Source organism: Haemaphysalis longicornis, unplaced genomic scaffold (genome assembly GCF_048455015.1).
Source record: "Haemaphysalis longicornis isolate Haplotype H1 unplaced genomic scaffold, Haemaphysalis longicornis Haplotype H1 scaffold_7, whole genome shotgun sequence".
NCBI lineage: Eukaryota > Metazoa > Arthropoda > Arachnida > Ixodida > Ixodidae > Haemaphysalis > Haemaphysalis longicornis.
In genome coordinates this window covers 87,818,691-87,824,690 of record NW_027526422.1, presented here as the reverse complement: position 1 = coordinate 87,824,690, position 6,000 = coordinate 87,818,691, and positions in this window count along the sequence as shown.

Below are 6,000 nucleotides of genomic sequence, written 5' to 3'. Positions count from 1 at the left end.
TTAAAAAGCAGGGAAAAGCAGCAGAGACTACGAATTTGGTACAGACAATGGAAGAAAAAAAAACCCTGGAGAGTTAAGGAACCGAGAAACTAGATAGAAATGAGGAAGGAAGGTTTCTATGGCAACACGAGAGGCAGTAGTACATCGCTGTTGGAAGCACGGGCGGTGTGGGGTGTCTGAGAACACGGGAATACATGGCTAACTGCAGGCAACCCGACGAAACTTGCGTATGCTGCGGCAGGGATCGGGAGACTGTAGAGCATATTTATTGCCATGGACTGCACAGAGATACTTTCGCGGCGGAACGATGGGGAAACAACGTTGACGGAGGCTTTGGGATTTGATGTGAGGGGGAGCCTCAACTTCAGGGCCATAGAGGTAACGAAGAGGCGCCTGGAGTGGTGGTGGAAGAAAAGTATGGAAGTGAGTGGGACGTAGGAAGGGTAATATACCGAATTAGAATTTATAACATAAGGGCGCGGTAAACAGGTGTGCAAGGGCAGGAAGGGGGGAAGCCATGGGAGTTTAAAACCAAGGGGGGAGGGGGGGGGGGTCTGACCCATTAGGCTGGTTAAAGGTGGGGAAAATGAGTATAATAACACAGGCAAGTCGGCTGGTAAGAACTGACGTCACAATAAAAGTGGAGGGCCTCTAATCAGCATCATCATCATCATCATCATCATCAGTGCCTTGGCTTGTACTGACTTGGCAGCAGGGTGTCGCGCTTTGAGGACCTCAACGCCAACTTACAACTTTCAGTTCGGCTGCGAGGTCAACATACCAATCCCAATATCTCATCCTCGCACTCAAAGGGATCGACCCGTGACCTTTGCAGCAGCCATCAGATGCTCTTGGACGATTTACCATTTTCCTTCATGCTATCGCGAACTGCGAGTCATACCTGTACTAACCGCACCAGTGTCAGCGAAATTGCAGTTAATTGTTCACGAATATAAACACGCCGTTTGCCCCGCTATTCTCTGTGAAGACCATTTACCGAATATTAGAGAGTGGGAAGGAAGGAAGCAAACTTTATTAAGAAATGATTAGAGGGTAGAAAGTTATAGTAGAGCGGAGAACCGGTCCTTGTACGGTACCTGGTAGGCGACCGGCGCAACTGCACGTGCGCAGTGTCGAAAAAATTGGTAGTGCGCATGCACATGTTTACCGTACCCGGACCGGATTTCCGCTCTGCTATTTAACTCTCTAGCTTTAGCATACCGTGCGTACCTGTAAACGACTGGGTATGTACGGATTCGTTCCGTATGGGGGCTTAGCTCCGCTGATGGGCGGCCCCCACCAGGCCGCGCCCGTGCATTCGTTCCGCTGGGGCGTGACCTTCCTCGCCGTGCCCCCACACGCATGCGCAGTCGGGTCCCGGTACACATGGTGAACCCGGTGACTTCAAACTGAAACTCTCTATTAAAGCTGGGGGCAGCGAGACGAGTGCGTGCGTTTTAGTGACAGTCGTTTGTCAACGTGGCATGCAGCTGAACCGCGAAGTCAGGGCTCTTAACGGAATCGAATTGCCTTTGCCGATCATATCGCATTTCGGTCACCGGCTGTTGTAAGTAAGTATAGAATAGAATAGAATAGAATATGCTTTTTATTCCAAGAAAAGATACATAACAAAACTTTGAATGACGCATCTGGGTCCTTAGCCGACAAGGCTAGTGCGGACCCATTACAAAATGGTGTTGGTACATAATCCCTTCAGGATAGCTCAGATAACAAACAATAATAAAGACAGGATAGCTTAGAATTACAAACAAATAATACTCTATGGGTTAGGAGAAGTATAACACTCGGACAAAAGATATTTCTTTAATGATAGTGCAAAATTTGGCACACACTTAATATCCAAAGGTAACTGGTTCCATACTTTGGACCCAATAAAAGATATTAGACGACGACCATATACATTATACACTTTTGACAAATTGAGGTTATTATGGCACGCATGTCGCGTATCCCGCAGAGGCAATAAAAAAACTGATGACGGGTAAGGTGTATTGAGAGTCAGAACTCTGTTAACAAGAAGGGCCGTTTTATAGTCCCGAACTATATTAAAAGGCATTATGCTAAGTTCGTCAAAAATTGGTGCGGAGGGTGAAGTCCTTGAAGCTGATGCCATGATTCTTAAGGCTCTTTTTCGAAGAATGTTTATGTGTGCTAGATATGATGCATAGGTGAATCCCCATGACTCTATACAATAGGTTAAGTGACAATGAAAAACACTAAAATAGATCATACGTAAGGTTTCTTTATCAAAATGTTTTCTTGCATTAATTAGCGCGTAACATCCGTAAGCTAGTTTCCGACTTAATTCTTCTATATGTGGTGCCCAATGAAGTGAAGAGTCTAGAGTTATTGCTGGGGGTCAGTAGTAGTAGTAGCAGAAAACGTTTTATTGGGTCGGTGATGGGGGAGTGGCTCCCTGTTACAGGAAGCCGTGTGATGAGCGGGCAACCTTCGCTTCGGAGGCCACCAGTACCTGGAAGTCCAGATCGCTGCTGGTCACCAGGTTCTCCCACAGCTCAGCAATGGAAAGGGGGATGGAAGGGAGAGAAAAAGAGTGAAGTTTTACTTTCCGCAGGACCTGATTCGAGGTCATAATTTGAGTGTTCGATTCACCGGATCCACGTAGTACTGCAGAATGCCCGTGCGGATCCGGTGAACATGTTCATAGAGAGCTTTCTTGGCCGCCGGATGTTTACTGTCGGCGGGGGAGACAGCCACAGCTCTCAAAAATGGATGGAGGAGGGGGATGAAGAAAGAGATGACGGATTGCAGACCCAATAAGAACGAGGGATGGATGGGTATGAAGAACAGGTGGGACAGGAAGGATGGCCAGGGCGCCTATAGATGCGGTGAGGAGAGGTTGTGGTTGTGCTTGCACTCTAATATGATATCCGGAAGAGCGCCGAGTTGCAAACAGAACTTGTATTCGGCAGGGGATAGCGCAGTCTGCTGAGCGTAAGCTGCGATTGCCACTCGCGCATTTTGAGACGACAAAGCAAAGCGCCTGAGCAAAGTTGGAACTGAAGCCACGGTGACAAACTCTGGGATTTAATGAGCCTGTTTCGCAGGAAAACCAGAGCAAAGATTGCTGGCCTTCGGGGGATCACGGACGCATAGTAGGGTGGGTGGAGCGCATGGTCATGAACTGGGCATCGAACAGGGCGGAAGCATAGGGAGTGAGAGAGAGAGAGAGGAAGGGATAAAGATAGGGAGAGCGAGAGAGAGAACCATTTTTATAATGGCCACCCCCAGTACACCGTTACCGTTGCTAACACTCTGTGCCCCTACAAAGATCTCGTGGCCCTCTATTTCTGCCCTCCTCCGCAGCACAACCAGCGTGGTGGCACCAGTTCAACTACACGTATTCTCACTTAGTTTACGTAGTCATATACCCGATCGTTGTCTGCCTCGTACTTTTGCCGATGAAGTGCAAATAAAAGTAGTAATTCACTGGGGAATACTATTTTCCGGGAGCCTAGATAGGCCTATTCCTGTCCATGTGCGGGTAAATAAACGCGATCGTTTATTACATTGCGAAAAAATAACAATACCGATATTCATAGTGATGCCGTTAAGATTACCATAATTGTTACTATTGTATTTTGTAATACCACATCATCATCTTCATCACTGCAAACCCCTAAAGCGGACCCACAAATCCCCCCCCCCCCCCTGGGCGCGTGCATGTCTGTCGGAATTGTTTGAAGCTTGTTGTATCAACTGGGGGTCCTGTCGTGTTAGACACGTAGAAGTGCGTTTCGAAGTGTAGCTTCAACTATACGAACAACGGATTGGGAGTGCCTGGGGAACTTGGGGTTCATAATGATTTTTAGTTTGTTCGGCTTTATTTCAGTCCCACCATTTCAGTTTTGACGTGTTTTTTTCCGCTTCTTGTACGATCATTGAGTAGTGGTGTGGCCGAGGGAAATCATGGAAATTCGACGTCTTCATTGTTTTGCCTGAGCCGATCTGCCTACAAGATACCTTGTGCTTTTGCCTTTGTCGGCGAACTGTTCGGTGTACTGGGTATTCTACCTCGGCATACCGGATTAGGCGAGATATCTACAAAGTCGTCACAAACGACGCAGTAAATTTACGGGTCGGAGTCGCCCTTTTCTGTCTGCATTCTCTAACAAGTGGGGTACACAGCAGTTGCGGGAAGGTTCTTGGACACATGCCCAATATGTCCGCAACAATAGAACGCCTTTTTGCAAGGTTCATATAGAGGAACGTTAAAAATGGCCATATAGTACCTTATGACATCTGGGGGTTGGGGAGCCCGCGGTGTCCACTGCTTTGTTCATACTGCAGAGGCCATTGAAGGCCAAAATTGGGCTTGCTATGATCAAGGCCATTGGTTTCGTTAATTTCCTGGGTTGAGTCTCTGGGCTTGGATTCACCTACGCCACGTGGTGTGCTCGAACGTTACAAGAAAGGCTTCGGTGCTACTGGGACAGAAACTAGGGTCCGTCTTGTGAGAAGTGGAATTGTCTGAGTGAACGGAGACGTCGCAGGTGGGCTTCAACGTTAGTCGTAACACGTATGCAGTTTCCAAAGGTGTCGCATTAATTCTACGCTAGCTCCTGATAGGTTCAGGCCCCCTGCGTGTGATAACATAGGCGAGGGCAAGTTTGGGAATGTTATAAAGGTTAAAGTTTGCTAGTTGTCTCAGCCCGATGAAGTACTCAGGACTGCTCATTCCATCGGTTTATTTGAAGGACCACGGCTTGCATGATTTATTATTGCGCTATCTTGCTTCAGGGCATCAAAGGAATGTAAATATAAAAAAAGGAAAGCGGCGGGAGGCAAGTGGCTTCATGCAATATAGAATGCTGTAAAGGCCAGTCTCAGCAAGAAAGTCCAACAGCTGCTTGTAAAGAGAACCACGCGTTCAGCGATGAACATCTGGCGTACGGCCTCGGTGATGTCCTGGGGCTACCGTGTGTCAGGTTCGGGCTGGTTGGAGTCCTAGACATGTACCTAAGAGGTGGTCCAATGTAGCTTGCGCAGCTATAGCGGACGATTCGTATCGGGTAGTTTGTTGTCTGGTGGTCGGCCTTGGGTGGTGGCGGCATAGCGAAAAGGTTTATTTGACTCGCAGCAGGAATGTCTCTCGTACCTATTCTTTTTCTAGTGTATGAAGGACTTGCGGGGTCCGAAACGCAGCGTGCAGTGTGTACAGTGTACAGCAGCACATCTTCCTGGCGTCGGTGAATTCGGGTAAGTTACTGGAATACACTGGAGATGCCAGCGGCGTGGCTCCGGCCAGCCGGGAAGCACCCTAGGATCAGCATTGGAGCGTGGTTGATTTATGTTGCATATTGACGACGACGACGTGTCTCCGACCAGCAGTTGCTCCACGCCCGGCGCCCACGTTGAACATGCGAGATGCCCAAGAAGCACAAGCTGTGGTGGACGGGAGAGCGGCGAAAATGCCGGCGACGAAGTGCCACACATGTGCGATGAGATTTTCAGTTGAAAACAGCAGTGCGTGCAGAGAGTCTCCCTAAATATGCAGTTACTCGTCAGACTGGCGTTCAGACGCTTTAGCGTGCGAAAGAGGCCGTTCATATGGCAGCAATGGGAGGCCGCACTGCTTAAGTCGAAATAACCGCCGTGCAGCTGGCTTAAGACTACGCCAGAGCCCATGGGTTTGCTGACCGCCGTCTAATGGGACGATGCTACCCGCATTTCCAAGCGTTGACTTTGCCCCAACAAAGATGACAATTAGGTTTTTCACCACCATCATCGTAATCCATGCCGTAATGCGCCGGTAAATCCGCAGTGAACTGTTTTCGGACCGGCATTAACATTTCGAGCTTCTAAGGCCAGCTCTCATCATCATCGGCCCCTTCCCATTAGAAGGCAAATGCTACTTGTGGCGGAAATTTTCTGCGACTAACACGAAAGCCCAATGTGAAAGCGGTGCTAAGAGTTTGATGTAGAAAGTGCACGCGTTAACTACATGATCTCATAATT